Here is a 21,325-nt window from a genome sequence, read left to right on the forward strand (position 1 = left end):
TATCAGGGATTGCTGTCCATATGCTATAGGAAATATTGTGGTAAACTAGAGAAAACTTAGCCAATGTGACTAGCAAAAAAAACAGATTTAAGACTGCAATGTTAAACAAATTCATTAATTTTTTTTTAAAAAAATAACTGTATGCATTGTAATTCTTTTTCTACAATATGCCCATTTTCATTTGACTCATTCTCTTTTTTCTGAATAAGTTTATTTAAGATTTGACTGCATCTATTTTAGGCCATATGTTTGCAAACGTCAAGCTGTACTACCTCATTAAGCATTAAAAAAAAAAAATCCCAGAACTCCTGATCTATAAAATGCAGCTGTGGCACTTTTATTGTGGGTGAACGTATCTCAACATTTCCACTATGGATGCCCCTTATTATTTTTTTTTTAAATAATAATGTTTCAAAACTGTCACTAAACTAATGGTTTTGAGGATTACCTGTATAAATGTATACATACATATATGTGGATGTGCATGCTCATTTTGTTATCTACTTGCTTTGATTTTTGGCACTAGATTATTCTTTTTTCATTTTTTTCTAGTATATAATTTTATTTTTCAAAAAGAAAGAGAAAAATGATGGGTAGCACTATAGATGTTTAATACTGTGTTACATTTATTTGTCAATTTCTAATTTTTAATTAGCAGAAGTCTTTAAGTGTTCACTTAAATAATAAAATACCTAAGTTGATCACTGCATTTGGAAACTATGCTTTTATTTTAAATAAATATGTAGATAAATTCTTTCCTCTGAAATCTCACTTAGTAAACTTTGTTGTAACATTTTACAGTGTATATCATTTCTTGATAGCATCTCTCAAATATTTTATCTAAGCTATAAAAGTTATGGAAATGTTTCATGACATTAGAAAAGATGCATCTTCTTCCTGGAACTCTGATTGGAGTTAATGGAAAGTGCATGTGCGAGCATGTATTTGGCAGTAGCTGCCTCACTTGTTTAAGTTTCAGGCTAGGAATGCAAATCAGAGAAGATTAGCTAAGGAAAATATCCAGAAAGTGCATGAAAAATAAGTCAATCATGTTTGAAATTATGGCCAGGTTCTGATATGGTAATTATATGTGACAATTGTTAACCTCCTGGAAGAGATACATGAAGGGAAAAGATAAACTACCTCAAAATTGTATGACTCTACCATTGAATGAATTATTGTTGAAGGCCAAGCCAATTAAGATACTGTCCATATAGGATTTAATCCAGTTCAGGATTCTGATGTTGGGAGATAGCAGTGATGAGACAGGAGACATTAACTCTTTGCTTCCCATTGCAATTCTAATCAACCTAGGAATATCTTCAATACAAATGGGTGTGGCCATTTGTATTGAAGATATAGAACTTGATAGAGGTAGCATACACAAATGTTCAAAGGCTCAACATTCTATGTTAAGCATAATGCCCCTCAGCCCTTCTTTATTTTTCAGTATTCTTGGAATAAAGGGAAATAGTGATTAAGCCTTAAGGATCTAGGAGTGAGAAGAAGACAATGTTGAGAGACAGGTGGGGTGGGAAGACTGACATTGCAAAGAAATCCTTGTGCTTTGATTGAATGCCAGGGGAACGTAGCTAAGAACAGTCCTGTATATCCAGTTTAGAACGCTTCCCCTAATAGATTTTGGTGGGGAAGAATTAGGCAAGCTACATGCAAGATGATGTTATACAATGTAGTGTACTTCACACTGATCATATATCATAATTTTTTTTTGTTCAGGACTGTTATGTGATATTTGTAAACCATATTTTATGATTTCTCAGCTTTGTGAATGGAGCTATTGTGTTCTTTTTAACATCTCATTAATCAAGCTACATTTTAGCATAATATCTGAACCTAGTTTAAAAGGTAAATATTTTTACCTTTAAAATATGGATTTACTTAGTTGGAATCCCTCTCCGCCACCCACCCAATTATTGTTGGATCCTCCTTGTTCATCCCTCTCGTACACATTTTACAATGGTGCATAAATAGTTGAAGACACACGAGAAAACAATAGGCTATAGTGGGGTTATCTGTAGGTGTAATAAGAAAAAATCTCCTATCCAATCATGTCTAATTCTAGGGGCTGGTATTCATTTTCAGTACTGTCCTTCCATGGCCAGCATGACTATATGCCGGAGCACATGGAATGCTGTTGCCATCCCATCAAAGTGGGAACACAATGATTACTTTGTGCTCTTCTTGTGTAAGAAACTCTAAAATTGTATTGTGTAAGGAATTTTGTAAAGGAATTATATAAAGGGATTGTGTAAGGAACTCTAAAACTACATTATAGGTTGATACCATTATTTGTATATCAAACCACCAGTTTCAGGGTCATAAGGTATTATAAAATAAAAGGTATAGTATTAGTTCTCCTCAGAAGGGTAATATGGTTTTTCAGGAAAGAACTAGAAAATATGCTTTTCAAAAATAAATAATATGTCTGAGTTGGTATGCAAAAATATTCTGTATACCTATGTAGATAAAGTCTGTCCAAGAACTACTTAGATCTTTCAGAAAGTGATTCAAATGAGATAGCATGTAACATTTCAAGATGCATTTAATTACAATGGATTGATATTTTGAGATGATCCAGCCAATCTGAAACCTTGTAAAATGTCCTGTATTTCATAGCAGAAAACTGAATGCATATTCAGCTTTATTGCTGCTATCTAACAAAATGAAATTCAATGGTGAAAAAAGCAAGGTTCTACATTTAGGCAAGAAAAACAAAATGTACAGATATAGTATAGGGGTACCTTGCTCAATAGTAGTAACTGTGAGAGGGATCTCGGAGTCCTAGTGGACAATCATTTAAATATGAGCCAGCAGTGTGCTGCAGCTGTCAAAAAGCCAACACAGTGCTGGGCTGCATTAACAGAGGGATAGAATCGAGATCACATGAAGTATTAATACCATTTTACAATGCCTTGGTAAGGCCACACTTGGAATACTGCATCCAGTTTTGGTCACCACAATGTAAAAAAGATGTTGAGACTCTAGAAAGAGTACAGAGAAGGGCAACAAAGATGATTAGGGAACTGGAGGCTAAAACATAGGGAACGGTTGCTGGAATTGGGTATATCTAGTTTAATGAAAAGAAGGACTAGAGATGACATGATAGCAGTATTCCAATATCTCAAGGGTTGCCACAAAAAAGAGGGAGTCAAGCTATTTTCCAAAGCGCCTGAAGGCAGGATAAGAAGCAATGGATGGAAACTAGTCAAAGGAGAGAAGCAACCTGGAACTGAGGAGAAACTTCCTGACAGTTAGAACAATTAACCAGTGGAACAGCCTGCCTCCAGAAGCTATGAATGCTCCAACACTGGAAGTTTTTAAGAAGAGACTGGACAGCCATTTGTCCGAAATGATATAGTGTTTCCTGCCTGAACAGGGGGTGACCTCCAAGGTCCCTTCCAACATTATTATTATTATTAATAATAATATTAATAATAAAATTCTCTTTCCTCTTTTTAAGAACATTATAATAACTTGAGTAAATCTTGCCTTCTTTCTGAAAGAACATGGAGACCCAACGGAAGACTTGGTGGTGGTAATGGTTGTTTGGAGAAAGAACATTCTAGCCATCCTCTTGCATCACTACTTCATATTACTTATCTATTACAGGATACCTGTCTTTCATTTCCACCAAAACAACTCATAAATCGTGAGATTAGACATGTGTTGAATATGAAAATCTGCCCATAAATAAAATTGAGAAGTCAAATCCTGGGAGTGAAATAGCCACAATGCTGGCTGGGTATGTTCAGAAAGGGAGGGAGGAGATTATTCCCACACACCTTCCAAAATTCCCAGATCATTAGATCTTGTTTCCAAAATAACCAGTGACAAAGCCTTATACAATTTAAACATCTTGAATCTGTCAGAATCAGATTAAGAGAAAAATAACTTACTGAGTAACTTTGGTTATGGTTTTAAACAATGATAGGATTCATGGGATATCATAATATCCATGGATGACTTTTCCTGGATTTGCAAGGCATATGGAAACACATCTAATGCAATGTAGGGAGGTCTACAGATATGCTCAAAAAAGACAAGGTCAGCCGCAATGGTGCAATCAAAGCATATTGAAAACGGGTAGAGTTTTGCAGTCACCCTCCTTAGATTCTTTTAACTATATCCTGTGGATATCACTCCCGCAATGGGAGCCATTTCACGACATTACGAGCCTATTCTAGCTCAAGAATTCTTGATTTGAAAAATGTTTCCATCTGTCTGAATGTCTTTTTTGATAGAAGCCAGTAGGGGGCGGTGAAGAACCATTAGACATATCATTGTTCCTGTGTTTTATCAGACTGACAGTAAAACTTTATACTGACTGCAAGAAGAGTTTGCTATGAAGTTCTTTGCCTAATCTCTCCAAAGCTATCATTTTTCCAATGGAAACATGTACGACGCATCCTTTCCCTGCAAACAATCACATCAGCAATTACCTTAATGGAAAATCAGATGGCTACTTACAGCTTTTGTCTGCTGAATCCATAGTGGAAACTGTCCAGGAAAAATATATTGGCTGGTCTTTTTGCATCAACTTGTAGCATTAATAGATTTTGGCTGCTTTTTTTGTACCAAGTTGTAACATTAATAGATTTAACTCTCTCTGGAGAGGCCTAATTCTAGACTTGATTTAGCAAAAGACTATGTTACTCTTACAAATTTAAAAAAAAAACTGGTTGGAAAAAGTTGAGATGCTAATAAAGCATATTAAGACCTCAAATATTTGCATGTCTGGTATGAAAGTTTTCATTAAACTGCCAATTTATTCACAGGGTGTGGGATGTAAGAATAACTTATTTAGATGCAAAATTTATCTTACTTCCTCAACAGGTGCATAAAAGTTCAAGAGCAAAGAAAGAAAAGAAAATCAAAGATGACATTTATTTTTGCATGAGACAAAGAGGCTATTAAGAACTAAGTATAAGATGTTGTTTCAAGACGGTCAAGAAATGAAAATTTGCAGCTGGAACAGGATGTTCCAGATGCAAAAATATTCATTTATAAATTTGTCTCGTATTTAATGGAAAACCTTAATTATAAATATGAAAATGGAGCAAAAGAAATGCACACACACACACACACACACACACACACACACACACACCTTTTTGGAAAAAAATAATAAAAGAGAGATTTAAAAAAATAATTCCTCCTTTCTTTGCTCTTACATAAAATGGTAATCTACTTACTCTTCTTTCTGTCCTAATATTTGCATGATCTGTTAGTGTTTCTTCATATCTATGGGATACAGCCACTTTTAAAGATTAGTAGATCAGGACAACATTTCTGGGAATGGTTGCCAATCTGGCAAATTTCTAACCTTTTTTTAAAATTTAAAATTAGACTAGAAATGTGCAGGAACAGTTCTCAAATCATGACAGTGTTGTGTGGTCAAATAGCTGTTCTTAGAAGTTACATTTTTCTATTAAGAATATTTTTTTAAAAAAAAGAGGGACCATATTACCATATCTTGTGTATAAAATAAAAGAAACTTTTCTCAATCCTATTTTCCCCTACCCAGGTTTTCCTCCAAATTTAAACAAAATCTGTTGCATTAACAAACTGTTAAAAATGAAATATTCAGATAGGCTTTACTTTGGTTTTCAGAAGGATTGTTTTAGTATCTGATCACTGATATAGGAAGAAATTATCACCTGCCTCCTAAGATTACCTGGAACACTCCCTTAAATTTTGCGCATCGAGGAATAATTTAAAAAGAAATGTAAAAGACACCTAGATATCAAACTGCTGTTTGTGTACATTTGGTCTCTTTATCTCCAAAAGAATGAGGAATCTGGATGAGTCGCTGCATATTCATGGCCATTTTTAGGTTCCATAAAGTTACTCCAAGAAGTTGCCACCCTCATTATGGAATGTAGATTTATTAATGGAACACATTGTGTACAATTCCATGCAATTGCACAATTAGAAGCATCACTGGCATTAGGATGACTTTCCAAGTCAAGAGAATGATGCACTGTTCTGTGAATTACTGGGTGCCAGTTGCTACCTGGAGCAACTGGCACCCAGTAATTTGTCCCTAATTCACAAATCTTAACATTTCTCATTTGGTTAAAATGGTAATAGTAATAGTAGTAAAGTTGGAAGGGACCTTGGAGGTCATCTAGTCCAACCCCCTGCTCGGGCAGGAAACCCTACGCTATTTCGGACAAATGGCTGTCCAGTCTCTTCTTAAAAACTTCCAGTGTTGGAGCATTTACTGCTTCTGGAGGCAAGCTGTTCCACTGATTAATTGTTCTCACTGTCAGGAAGTTTCTCCTTAGTTCTAGGTTGCTTCTCTCCTTGATGAGTTTCCACCCGTTGCTTCTTGTCCTGCCTTCAGGTGCTTTGGAAAATAGCTTAATTCCCTCTTCTTTATGGCAGCCCCTGAGATATTGGAATACTGCTATCATGTCCCCCCTTGTCCTTCTCTTCGTTAAACTAGACATACCCAATTCTCGCAACCGTTCCTTATATGTTTTAGCCTCCAGTCCCCTAATCATCTTTGTTGCTCTTCTCTGTACTCTTTCTAGAGTCTCAACATCTTTTTTACATCGTGGTGACCAAAACTGGATGCAGTATTCCAAGTGTGGCCTTACCAAGGCATTGTAAAGTGGTATTAATACTTCACGTGATCTTGATTCTATCCCTCTGTTAATGCAGCCTAGCACTGTGTTGGCCTTTTTGGCAGCTGCAGCACACTGCTGGCTCATATTTAAGTGATTGTCTACTAGGACTCCGAGGTCCCTCTCACAGTTACTACTATTGAGCATGGTGCCACCTATGCTGTACTTGTGCATTTGGTTTTTCTTGCCTAAATGTAGAACCTTGCTTTTTTCACCATTGAATTTCATTTTGTTAGTTAGTGCCCAGTGTTCAAGTCTGTCCAGATCCTTCTGTATCTGAAGCCTGTCTTCTGGAGTGTTGGCTATTCCTGCCAGCTTGGTGTCATCTGCAAATTTGATGAGTTCCCCATCTATCCCTTCATCCAAATCGTTGATGAAGATGTTGAAGAGTACTGGGCCCAGAACAGAGCCCTGGGGCACCCCACTACACACTTCCCTCCATATAGATGCAGTTCCATTGAGGACCACTCGCTGAGTACGGCCGGTCAGCCAGCTACGGATCCATCTGGTGGTGGTTCTGTCTACCCCACATTTTTCTATCTTGTCAAGTAGTAGGTTGTGATCTACTTTATCAAATGCCTTACTGGTAATGGCAGCAGAGAGTGAATCATCCAAATACCTTAAGGAACCTTTTGCAATCTGGTGCTCTTCAAAGGAGATTGGACTTCCAAATTCTGGCCAGCACAGTAGGCAGGCAAGTACTAGGTTGAACAAGATCCTCTTAAGTCTCCTAAGAGTCTTTCTTCATTTGGAAAAGTAATCCTGCCAGAAGAAGGTGCACACTCTCCCTTCCTCACCTTTCAGGACACTTTTCTGTGGAGAAACAAAAATGCAAATGATTTGCAAATGTGGGGTCAGGGGATCACAGATGGTGCAGCATTAGTTGCTAGGTCTGCAGATTTTCGGCTCTTTTTTTGTCTATCTATAAGAATGACAGCCAAAAATTCTTGCCTAAATGGAGAACAGAGACTTCTAAATGTCTCATAGTAGTGCAATAAAAGAAGACATTATTGACAGACTTTACTTAATAATGACAGCGTGTTTCATTTTAGCCATTTAAAAGACATCGTTATTTCTGCAGAGGAAAGGGAGGACCTCTTCTAAGATTTTATAAGGTAAACATATGCTGACATTAATTATTATAATATTTATCTGCAAAACAGATGGTAATGTTTTCCAAAAACTTGTGAGCAGTGATCAGAATGAATTTATGGAAGTGGTACAACATCTCCAGTGTCTCATCTAGGTGTAACCTTGGATTCTGGTCCATGCAAAGTGCTGCTTTTTCAGCAAAGTTTTACCAGACAGATGGAAAACATTATTAACTACTGTTTTCCTTTCTTGTCAGAAATGTTTTGTCTAATCATCACATAATTACACATCCATATTGTAGTAAATCACACTATATAAACATTTCAAACAGAGTGGAACTATTAAGGTGAAATACAAAATATTCCAGATTTTAAAACAAAACAAATATGAAATGGACCATGCCGAGTAAGAAATGTTAAAATCAAGGCCAGAGGAAAATGAAACTTTACAATTTTGGAACCAAATTTTCAGAAAACGGCATTCTGTTCATTGAGACAATCACATCCTGGGTGCCCTGAAATGCTTTTTCATAAAAGTGAGTGAACTGCTTGGATCAGCCCACACTTGGCACGGATTTCTCAGCTAATCTTGAGAATAACTTCTGAAATGTAGCTCTTCAGGATGGGAGCATTCTTATGCTAATTATTTATTTAGGAATGGCAACTTCTTCAACTCCAACCATTTGAGGCTCCTATTCTTCCTGCAAGTTGTATTTATTTTCTCTGCTGTTGCCAAAAACTATTTTAATTATAGCAGGAATGGTAGGTACTTATACTGCATAGGTCAGTGATGGCGAACCTTTTAGAGACCGAGTGCCCAAAAACTGGCCCCGCCCCCACTCCACCCCCTGCCCCGCCCCCACCCCACCTGCCTGCAGGGCCACTCACCGCCGCAAGGGCCCACTGCAGATCTCCCAGGCATCCCAGCAGTGCCATGGCGGCTGCACCCTCTGCCCGTGCCTTGCAGCATCAACTATGCGCAATGGGGCATGAGGGCAGAATCTTGTCTACGCTGCCTGGCTGCCATGTCCTTGGCTGCATTGCTCCATGTGGGCCATGCTCGGGGGCGACTCTCCTCCAGAGGGGCTGCTGGTGAGAAGGGGGTCACGGGGGGAGACAAGGCTGGGGCAAAGGCACATATGCCCACAGAGAGGGCTCCAAGTGCCGCCTCTAGCACCAGTGCCATAGGTTTGCCACCATTGGTATAGGCACTCCAAGAATAGGCTATTGAACAATATAGGTAGTCTTTGACTTGTGACCACAATTGAACCCAAAATCTAAGTTGTTAAGTGATACATTTGGTAAGAGAATTTTCCCCATTTCAACCTTTCTTTCCACAGTTGTTAAGTGAAACACTGCAGTTGTTAAATTAGTAACACGAGTGTTAAGTGAATCTGGCTTCCCCAATGACTTTGCTTGTCGAAGGTTACAAAAGGTGATCACATGACTGTGGGACACTGCAACCGTCATAAATATGAGTCAGTTGCCAAGCATCTGAATTTGGATCACGTGACCATGGGGATGCTGCAATGGTTGTAAGTGTAAAAAATGACCATAAGTCATTTTTTTCACTGTCTTTGTAACTTTGAATGGTCACTGAAAGAACTGTGTAATTCGAGGACTACCTTTATGTGACAAATGCTACATACACAGTATACTCACTAAACACACCACACACAAACACCAGAAATGGCTTTCAAGGATAGGAGGAAGAGCTGCTATCAAAGCATAGTCAGATAAAAGAGACCTGACTGCCATAAAGCTACTGTCTAGTTCAGCGTTTCTCAACATTCGTGTGATGGCGACCCCAACGCACGCGCGGTGGCGCCCCCATGCGCGGCGCCCATGCACGGCGCCGGCCCCTGAGGGGGGAAAATGGCAGATCGCATTGTTTGGCGACCCCCATAAAATGGTCAATCGACCCCAAATGGGGTCGCGACCCATAGGTTGAGAACCGCTGGTCTAGTTCATAGAAAATACAGTAAAATGAAGGGAGGAGGAAGCACATTCAGAGTTGGAAGATTTGTTACCAGTTTTACAAAAAAAAGTAATATTGGCCTGCATGGCACTGGTTCCTTAATATGGTTTACCTTGAAGAGTGACAGTAAGGTCCCTTGGTTTGCCTTTTGTCCTTACATTCAGGTGTGCCTCCAGCTTGTTCCTTTTGGTTTTGTCATTTGGTTCTGGCTGATGCTCTGAATTAGGATTAGTTCACTGGCTCCTAGTTTTAGAATCATCTTAATTACCCTTGGTTCATTAATCTCATCAGTGCTTTAGTACCTGCCAATATATATATTAAATCACCTGTCCCATATTATTTACTATTCACTATTATTTACTATTTATTATTCAAATCAGATGCATCCTCAGTAGCAATAACACTTAGACTTATATACCACTTCACAGTGCTTTATAGCTCTCTTAAGTGGTTTTACAGAGTCACCATATTGCCTCAACAATCTGACTCCTCATTTTACCAACCTCAGAAGGATGGAAGGCTGAGTTGATTTTGAGCCAGTGAGAATCAAACTGCTGAACTGCTGGAAATTGTTAATCAGCAGTAGTAGTCTGCAATACTGCATTCTAACCACTGTGCCACATGTAAGTGACTAAAGCTGTGCTACTTCACAAGCTCCTCCTCTTTTGTATGTCTAACATGACACTTGCACAAATGGACCTCAGTTTGTAGTATGACAGCACATCATTTGTTAAGATATTTAAATTTACTAGCTGGAACAATGGGGTTGTATAATGAGCCAGAACACACTGTTGTAGATGATTGGTTGGAGAGTGCTGGCTGTGTGAGGTAATCTGCACTGTGATTGGTTGCTGTGGCTGTGGAGGGGGAGGTTCCCTTTTTCCCTTATGATGCTCCTTTTTGCCTAACTACCTTGTGTGATATAAATACAAATATAAAATATGTTTATTTATATAAAACTATAAGTTCATGTCAGTATCTCTGACTTCATGTGGACACTTGCTGTGCAATTCACTGACATCATTGCTCTCACCATCTTGGCAAACTACTAGGTTCTGTGGACATATTCAAATTGTACTTTCTATGGCATCTTTTCATTAAATCAATGTGCATTTAATGTATGCACAACCGAATAGAATAGAATAGAGCTGGAAGGGCCCATAGAAGTCTTCTAGTCCAGCCCCCTGCTCAAGCAGGAGAATCTATACCATTTCAGACAAGTGACTGTCCAGTCTCTTCTTAAAAATCTCCAGTAATGGAGCACCCACAATTTCTGAAGGCAAGCTGTTCCACCGGTTAATTTTCTCTGAGACAAAGTGGTGTGCTAATAATTTAGTATATGGAGACATTTAATATGCAAGTGCAGAGGAGAAGCTGAAAAGTATGGATGGTGGTGGGAGAGAGGAACAGAAAGATGTGTAGGTTCTCTTAAGATACAGTAGCACCTAATATCTCCCCCTCAATGTGGGCCACTGTTGGTTAGACTCAAGTAATGCCAATCTGGTCTATGGTTCTATGGTCCACAGAATGGCATTTTGTCTTTTGTTGGTGAATTCTAATAGGGAAATAATTAGGATCAATATGGCTGGTAATACCAAGCATACACAGAAGATATCAATATTCAGTGCATTAGGAGAAACAGGCATTTATTACACATTCACTCATTTATAACGGTCTATAAACTGATCAATTACTTCCCAGGTATGACAAGATTTGACTTTAGCAGATTAGGCTGCTCAGTCATGTAGGCACCAGGAAAAAAGAAAAAAAAAAGAACTATAGAAGAAAAAAGAACAGATTGTGTAATAGTTTGTCCCATGTTTGAACATCATGACACATTTGCCCAGGAGTATAATGCAGCTTCAAAAAGGAAGGCTGCAATTGAGGAGTCTTAATATGTACAGGCATTTCAAATGCCTGGAAAGATGCAAAGAAATCATAATAACATGTTGCTCCATAACTGGGAGATGGGTAGACTAGATTCCTTTCCTTCCTTCTTTTCTACACAACTGTCATATAGCTCTTGGGGGAAATTTGTTTCTTCGTTTTCCTCCTCCTCCTTTTCCACAAATGAATAGAAGTAATGCTTATATTGTAGCATTCACATTTAAAAGCATGTAGAAAATATAATAAGGAAGGAAGGCATCCCATGAAATGGTTGCATTATTTGAATTCACACTATTAAAAGATGTGTTCTATGGATAACAGGGTAATTGGTTCCAGTTCAATGGAAATAAGTAATCATAATTTGAAAAATATAAAATGTTTATTAATGAAATATAGTGTAGCAGTACCTGTAACTTCTTGTATCCTGTAGTTCATTAAATAAGCCTCTTCTTTTTTGAGCTTTCCTCAGTGAGAACCTTCCTATTCTCCATTTTGCACAAAGAATAGTTAATATATAAAATCACAATGGCAAGTGTGCACATGCTAGTCTCAATCACGGGCTTTAACCTTTCACTGATTTTTGCCTCATATGTAACATATCTAATACCAATTTATAAATCGTACTAAATCAAATATCACACTATTTCATCTTGCATTAATTACAATAAATTTAATAAACAAAAAAGTAGGTGGATAATCAACAAATCAATAAACCGGCAGATCTAAGGTATCATATGAATAATATATTTTAATACATCATTTACAAAATAGTATTTCTTGTAATAGTTTGGGTTGTTTTGGAAAAACTAAAAGTGCAGGTATAGAATAGGCAGTACCTGGTTCAACAGAATCTCGCTGTTTGAGGAAGTTGCATAACATTCTCAGAGACTCTTCCCGTCCTGCTTACAATCTCTTTGGACTGTTGCCTTCTGGCAGAAGATATAGAACATTTAAAACTCGGACCACACGTTTTCTGAATAGTTTTTATCCCAGAGCTATAATTGCACTTAATAATGAACTAAAGGGCCACCATCAGTGAACTGTTGGACAGTATTACTTGGTCTGTTGGGTGGATGTTTGGGTAGTTTTAGGGGTGGGGAATTGTGGTGAGTGGGAGTGTGTTTGGGGATTATGTGTGTGGGACCTGGTCTTTGGGTGTCATGTAAATTTTGTTGTATGTGTATACTGTGTATACACATACAATGACAATAAAGTTAAATTAAATTAAAAATTAAAACAGTAATAATTGTGAGAGGGACCTAGTTGTCTTAGTGAACCCCACACAAGTATGAGCCAGCAGTGTGTAGTGCAGCTGTCAAAAAAGCCAATGCAATGCAAAAAAGTCAGGCTGCATCCACACAGGAATAGTATCTAGATCATGAAAAGTGGTAATACCACACTAGTGAGGCCGAGCTTGGAATAATATGTCCAGTTTTGGTTATCACAATACAAAAAATATGCTGAGACCCTAGAAAGTGTGTAAAGAAGAGCAATAAAGATGATAAGGGGTGTGGAAGTCATACGATGAACATTTAAGGAAATTGGGTATGTTTAGCTTAACAAAAAGAAAGTTTAGGAGTGACATGATAGCTGCCTTCTGCTACTTGAGGTGCTGTCACAGAGAATATGGGTCTGATTTATTCTGTAAAGCACCTGAGAGTAGAACAAGAAGCAATGGGTGGAAACTCAACAAAGACAGATCCAACCTGGAACTAAGGAGAAATTTCCTGACAGTGAGAACAACTCATCAGTGGAACTGCTTGCCTCGAGGAGTTGTGGCTGTTGCATCACTGACGGTTTTCAACAAAAAATTGGACAATCATTTGTCTGGGATAATATACGTTCTTCTGCCTTGGGCAGGAGGTTGGACTAGAAGTGACATAGGTCTCTTCCAGCCCTATGATTCTGTGAACCATGTTTGTAATTCTTTGCACTAGCTGATCCCAGGACTGGCAAGTAGCAATACACAAAATACTGAGGAACAAGTAAAGAAAAGAGTGGTTGGTATGGGAGAATTACTATTGGAGTCTTCCCATATCTGCTGCCCTTTGAATGTGTTGGGCCACACAACATAGAATTCCAAATCAAGACTGCCATGCTAGCCAGTGAATGATTATGACTATAGTCCCAATATCTGGGCAGTACTGAATTGGGGAAAAGTACAGTAGTCCTCAACTTACAATGATTTGTTTAGCGAACATTCAAAGTTACAATGGTATGAAAAAAATTACAACTGGGTGTCGCACTTACAACCATTGCAGCATCCCCACGGTCACATGATCAAAAATTGGGCGCACAGCAACTGGCATGTATTCACAATGGTTGCAGCATCCTAGCGTCATCCAATTGCCATTTGCAACCTTCCCAATCAGCTTCCGACAAAGCAAAGTCAATGGGCAAAGCAGGATTCACTTCAATATTGTGTGATTTGCTTAATAGTTGCAATGATTCATTTAGCAACCATGGCAAAAAATATAAAATTAAGAGTGATGCATTTAACAACCATTTTGCCTTACTTTGGAAATTTTGGTCCCAATTATAGTTGTAAGCTGAGGACCACTTGTATGTAAGAATATAAAGCTGATGTTTATTAAATAGGCTACCAGACTAATATGTGCTATCAGACAGCACTCATTGTCCAGATGTATTCCTCAACTTTCCGGAAAGTAGCTAATTCAAGAAATGTTGCATTGAGTAGTTGCAGACAAGCACCAAAGCATAAAAATTCTTATATTGCAAAGTGACTTCATATTGTGTGCAGAAATCCAGCTTCCAGAAATGTATAATAGTGAGAGTCTTGATAAGAGAACAACTAGTGTTTTCTAGTTTGTTTTCATCTGAGGAATGTTACAAAATACGTGACTGAGCAGACTTTATCCTATCTCCGATTTCATATTTCCTGTGTACACTGCAGGCTTTGGGCACACTAAATCAGCGTAGCTGACTTTCAAAGAAACAAAACATCTATGTCAGGAAATGGCTCTAGTTCTGTCCACAGTAATGTCCTACTTAAAGTTGAAACTTCTGTTTATGAGTGCTAGGGGGAATTTCTCTCTCTTTCTCAACTTGACGGAGACAAGCAATAGTCTGGGCTTGCAATCAGTCCATGGGATGGAGCAAAAAGGAAAGAATTATTGAGTGGAGGGAGAAAAATCCTATCTCCTCCTCCCTCTTCTGCCCAAAGGCAGTCTATAGCTAGACCAATTCAATATGTAAGAAACAATTTATGAACCTATAACATTTCCCATCTTTAGCAAAAAAAATGAACTGGAGCTGTCTGGACAAATCTCTTATTTCACCCACTTCAACAGCCCTCTTGCTGAGTTGAAAGGCAATGCACTAAACAGAAGGTTTGCCGAGATGAAAAAACAACAGACTGGGAAATTATTTAACCACAGCATCTTGTTTACAAAGGCCAAGTCTCAGAGTTTGAACTAGAATTCCTAACACATGAACTATATGATACCAAAGTGAAATTTTCATTTATGATCTACTTTTAGAACCAATATGGATCTGGAGGCTGGATATTTAAAAAACGTATTATCTATAAGAAGCATTCTTTGTTAAAATTGGGAAAACATCTTTCTTGAATCCCACTACGAGTGGACTTAGGAGTTTGCATTGAAATCTGATAATATGGTCTTTAGTTTTGAAGTCTGATATTGAGATCATGATTTGGGTGCCCTAATAATACTTCAACCACATGGTCTAAAGCTTTTAAAAATACAAGAACCATACTAAAGTAATCTATACTCTTTTTCAAGAGAGGTGTGTAACTAGTAGGGATAAACTTCTTTTCATCCATCCTGAATCCATCTCATTTATTTTAGAAAATGCTATCGTGTGATGCAGAGTTTTACAACCTGGTGCCTGCTAGATAAATAGGATCATAACTTCTTTTAAACAAGAAGCAAAAACTTTTATTGGGCTGAAATACACCTATTTATTTTCCAACTTTCCCCCAACCTCTGGTGATATCACCTTATTGACATCAAATCCTTCTATGGCCCTTGGTAGTCAAAAATAAAAATCCCAAGAAGTTATTGTTTATTTAGAGTATGATGAGAACATGACAGAAGAGAAGTAAACATATATATACAGTCCACGTAATTATAAGTAAAATATCTATGGAGGTATGGCATAACTAGATGTTCAATTCATTTATCCAGGCAGTTATTACTAACACTGCTTCATACAGATCTTCTAGGGAACCAGAGAATGCATGTGATGGGCAATCTTGCACAATATGTTTAATAATATCATCACCACAATCACAACAAGGGGAATCTGTCCATTCCCACTGATACAGGGCAGAGGCACTTCTTCCGGTATCATATTTAATTCTGTTCAATTTCACGCAGACAGAGTGAGGCAGATCAAAACCATGTGGTTTGGTAGAGGGATCACTAATGGTAAAGTTACAAGAAGGTACCTTGGACCATTCCTCTCTCCAGCCAATCTTGGGATTAAACTAAGTAGATGCTAAGTGAATAGCTGGTTTTCTGAGCTGACCTACAGGATTTCAATCTTGCGATAGGCTGTGTATTGCCCTTGTGAACAGAGAGGGCCTTGTTGTTCAGCATCCATGACCTTAGCCGAGTGAGAACTTGTTGTCTTCTAATGTGGGTTGGTATGATACTGCTAAGTGCTGGTAACCAGTGTACAAGAAAGGGATGCAATGTGCCAGAGATTATATGCATTGTCTGGTGGAGTTAGACATTGACCATTTGAGTTTGAGTGCTGTTAAGCCATAAGATGGCATAATATTCAGCTGTGGAATAAACCATAGCCAAGGGTATTAGCATCAGCACCCGAGGATGTTCCAGCCAGTCTGTTCAGTAAAGTATTGCAGTTTTTCAATTTTTCAGCTGTTTTTTCCAGGTATTGCTGAAAGGTTAGTGATCTATCCAGTATTACTCCCAGGTACTTCAGAGAGTTATTATATTGCAAAAGTTCACTGAAAGCTGGCAATTTGCATACCTATTGCTGAGGTAGAATGTGACCACTTCTGTTTTCATTAGGCTTGGTTGAAGGCACTATTTTTTTGAAGTAGTCATCCAGCTTCTGGAGATCTTGAGAGAAGATATCCCAAGATTATCCCAAGAAATATAATTCCAGCATGGAGTCTTTTCTTCCTGCAATGGAGAATGCCAAAGCTTTTATAAATATTGGTCCTTTGATGGGTCCAAATAAATAGACAACTTGTTGGATAGAAGGGAGAACTCTTGCATGCTTGTCACCATTTGGTACTGAAGGATTTCAGTTTTAAAGACAGAATGTATAGTAATCACGATGATGAAGCATGCATTCAAGACTGCATGGATTTTCACTGACATTTCTACATTAAGAACATTTTCAATTCAAATACTGAATTGATGAAATACTAGCACTGATAATGTTACCTAATTTGGGTAATGAAACATCTGCAATAAAACAACCAAGTTGAGAGAGCATCAAGGACCCTTCAATTCAAATATTTTAATATATCATCTGTGAAAAGTATAGTATAGGTGTATAGGTATGGAATAGGTGGTACCTTGCTCAACAGTAGTAACTGTGAGAGGGATCTCGGAGTCCTAGTAGACAATCACTTAAATATGAGCCAGCAGTGTGCTGCAGCTGCCAAAAAAGCCAAACAGACTGCTAGGCTGCATTAACAGAGGGATAGAATGAAGATCACGTGAAGTGTTAATACCACTTTACAATGCCTTGGTAAGACCACACTTGGAATACTGCATCCAGTTTTGGTCACCGTGATGTAAAAAAGATGTTGAAACTCTGTCTAGAACAGGGGTAGGCAACCCAAAACACTCAAAGAGCCACTTGGACCCGTTTCTCACCAAAAACAAAACACCGGGAGCCGCAAAACCCTTTTGATATCTAAAATAAAGATAACACTGCATATATCCTTTTTTACCTTTATTATAGGTGTGTGTGTGTGTGTGTGTGTGTGTGTGTGTGTACGTATGTACATACACACACACACACACACACACACACATTAAAAATAAAAGTAAAAATATGACTCTTGGGAATATCCATACTATTAAAACAATGATAAAGAGAATGCTTTAAGAGAATAAAATTACATACACACACAGGTAAAAAAAGGATATATACAGTGTTATCTTCATTTTAGATGTCAAAAGGGTCTCTCTCTCTCTCTGTCTCTTTCCCTCCCTCCCTCTCTATCTGCCCTTGGTCTGCCACTCCTCCTCCCCCACTCTCTTTCTTTCTCTCTCTTTCCTCTCTTTCCTCTCTCTCTCTCTCTCTCTCCCCCTCCCTCTCTCTTTCTCTCTTTCTCCCTCCCCCTCCTATCTGCTGCTCACCTGGCAAGCTTCAAGCTGTTCCCCAACAAGCTCAGGGGTAGGCAACCTCGTCTCTTTTATGACTCATGGACTTCAACTCCCAGAATTCCTGAGTCAGCCTAGCTGGGCTAGCTAGCTCTCTCCTGCCCTTCCTGCTTCCTGCTTCCTGCAGAGACGCAGCAAAGGGAGGAGCTCCGCCCAGTAAGCTTTTCAGCTCTTCGGAGAACACTGTGAGTGCACTCTCTTTTTTACACACACACACACACACACACACACACACACACACACACACACAGAGAGAGAGAGAGAGAGAGAGAGAGAGAGAGAGAGAGAGAGAGAGAGAGAGAGAAGCAGGGAAGCGCAATTGCCTCTCTCTGTCTGTCTCTGCAAAGGCAAAGGAGGCTGGGAGCCACAGGGGAAGGCTCAAAGAGCCGCATGCGGCTCCGGAGCCGCAGGTTGCCGACCTGTGGTCTAGAAAGAGTACAAGAAGAGCAACAAAGATGATTAGGGGACAGGAGGATAACACATAAAAGGAATGACTGCTGGAATTGGATATGTCCAATTTAAAGAAGAGGGGTGACATATCCAATATCTCAGGGGTTGCCACAAAGAAGAGGGAGTCAAGCTATTCTCCAAAGCACCTGAAGGTAGGACAAGAAGCATCGGATGGAAACTAAACAAGGAGAAATCAACCTAGAACTAAGGAGAAATTTCCTAACAGTTAGAACAATTAATCAGCCTGCCTCCAGAAGCTGTATATGCTCTAAAACTGAAAGTTTTTAAGAAGAGACTGGACAGCCATTTGTCTGAAATGGTATAGGCTTTCCTGCCTGAGCAGGGGGTTGGACTAGAACTAGATGACCTCCAAGATCCCAACTTCATCATCATCATCATCATCATCATCATCATCATCATCATTATTATTAAAACTTTCTAAGGGTTATTTCCATTTTGCAAAAGTGGATCAAAGGCAATGCCTCACTTGAATCAAGCTTGATTCTTAATGACTCTTGGCAGTAATATAGCAGAATTCTGCTGTTGCCTTCTTTAAGGAGATTTTATCAATTTTCATGTCTAGCTTAAAGTCTTGGATTTTCTGCTGAAAAAAGTACCAACTAGATCAAACCTCGCTTAGCTTTTCAAAAGCAATTGAAAAGAACCAATTGAAAAGATTCCAAAACAAGAGGATAAATACTGTAATTATCACAACTTGCCTCAATGTTAGTGTGTTAATGGAATGCATCTAAAACACTTCAAAATGAAAAGAAACAATTTAATCCAACTCTATTCCACGCAACCATACAAATTAAAGCATTCAAAACAAATGATTGTCTAAGGTCTAAACTCTATCTGAGCAGATACAATCTATCATTTTAGTATTTAGTATTTAGTTTTACTATCAAATTTCCAGTGTTTCCATGATCTTTGCCTTAACTTGCATCCAGAATCTATCTGCTGTTTATAACTTGAACCATTATTTCAAAACATAAGTCATACTCCTCTATATTTTATACTAATACTTGAAGCGGGTATGACATACTTTTTTTGGTCTTTTTTAAATTATTTCACTATGTGTGTGTGTCACAAAAAAGGCTCTCGCAGTATAGAGATCAGTTGTCCCCACATCACCGTATCAGGCAAATGGAACTGAGAGAAGATGGTTCCAAAGTAATTCAATTAACTTCCAAAAATAAGGATGGAATCCAACACTTCAACTATTCCATATTTTTAATATGTACTTCATTCTTGAGAAAAATGGATGAGACAAATTATATATACATATGTAAGTTTAAAGTCAATCAGATAAAAATAAAGAGCTCTGGGATGTAAGGTAAAAGGCTTTTTTTATTAATTGCTGAGCTTTTGTTAACAACCTGTTAACATCATCAGAGCAAAGAGCTAAATAAGAAGGGGGGAGTATGTGCATAAATTTACATAACAGTTAAACAACGGTTGCAGTGAGGCACGTGCACATAGCGTGCTTAAGAAGCTCTTAAAGGCATAAAGCAGTCAGTCTCAAGACCATTTTCAAAAGTCGCGCTTGTCAGCTGTTTGGCGTGTAGATCCAGCGCGCCTATCAGCTGTTTGGCGCGAGGTTCTTAGGGCTTCGTGCTCAGTCTTGTGCTGGCTGGATTCCTTCCATGGGGTGCAGCTTGGGGGTTCGTTTCGCTCTATTGCATGCAGGAGCTGCGGGATTGGATCTGTAGGGAGAGAAAGTAGATGCCCTCATGGGGCATGTGAATGATTTGCCTGCCCTCGCTCTCCCTTTTCAGGAAGCTGTGAAATCATCTGTTAAAGAAGCCAGCCTCTTGGATTGTATAGTTTCTTTGGTGTAGGGTTGCTGTGTGTGTGTGTTTCGTTGGGCATGGTCGCTTGGAATGTTTGTGTATGGTCATTTCTTATTAGTTCTGGGTGGTTTTGTGGTGTTTGGGAATTGGGCTGTAATATTTTGTTCCACTGAATGTGATAAGTCATATTTCATTGCAGGGGGGAGTTTTGGTCTTGGTCTTAATATTCTGCTGTTACTTAGGTGTTGTATGTGTATGTTTTGTTGTGTGTGAGTGTCTTGTGAGGTTGCAGGATTTGTGTTTTGGATGTTTGTGTCCTGGATGTTGTGGTCAGGGGGGTTGTTGTTTCTGTGTGTGAGAATATCAGAACGTGGTGTGTTGGTTGTGTGAGTTGTCATGGTTGTGTTAGAGTTATATTCTTTACTTAGGTTTGATGAAAAGGATTGTGTTGTAGAAAGCATATCTATTGTTTTGGTTTGGGGTTTGATAAGTGGGTGGGGTGGTGTTTTTGTGTTATTATTGGTTGGGTTGAAGTGTTTAGGTATTTTATGTTTTTGTAAATGTCTTTTTAGGGTTTGGTAAGGAGGTAGTAGGTCTATATGTCTATTAATAGAATAACAGTCTGAAAATCAAGCTTCTTTTAAAAGATGGCCTCCTTTGGTGGAATCATGAGGAATGACTTCTGCTCCTTTAAAGTTGAAAGTGTGGCCATGTTTAGCTATATGGGTCCAGACTTGGGAGCATTGTTCTTGTCTTCTTACTGCCAAAATATGCTCATATATTCTGGTTTTAAGTCTTTTTGATGTTTCTCCAATGTAGTTACATTGGCATATGTTGCAGTTGATCTTGTATACAATGGAGGACAAATCACTGGTTGGTAATGGTTCTTTGGATCGCATCAACTGGGAACGTAACATTTGGTTGGGTTTGTGTGCTATGTTGATATTGTATGGGGCAAGGATCCTGGCGGTTGCTTCTGAGACTCCATTGATGTATGGGATTGTTGCCCAAGTTGTATTAGTTGGAGCATTGTAATTTGAGTGTGGTGTCTTATCTTTGCAGCAATGTTTAATGAAAGTTGGTGGGTAATTATTTTGTTTGCATATGCTGAGAAGATATGCTT

At 38.5% G+C, this 21,325-nt stretch overlaps 1 protein-coding gene across 1 annotated transcript in view; it reads right to left on the reverse strand.

Moving 5' to 3' along the window:
* Positions 1 to 21,325, reverse strand: part of PTCHD3 (patched domain containing 3) — a 44,066-nt gene that overhangs the window by 16,842 nt on the left and 5,899 nt on the right. Inside the window, exons 2-3 of the mRNA XM_039357727.1 lie at positions 16,587 to 16,741; positions 7,270 to 7,463 (exon numbers count right to left, since the gene is read on the reverse strand). The gene's annotated coding sequence lies outside the window, so the exon portion shown is untranslated. The remainder of the gene's footprint in view (positions 1 to 7,269; positions 7,464 to 16,586; positions 16,742 to 21,325) is intronic.

The sequence above is a fragment of the Crotalus tigris genome, unplaced genomic scaffold, assembly GCF_016545835.1.
Source record: "Crotalus tigris isolate CLP2741 ecotype Arizona unplaced genomic scaffold, ASM1654583v1 scf7180000018940.2059657, whole genome shotgun sequence".
Classification (NCBI taxonomy): domain Eukaryota; kingdom Metazoa; phylum Chordata; class Lepidosauria; order Squamata; family Viperidae; genus Crotalus; species Crotalus tigris.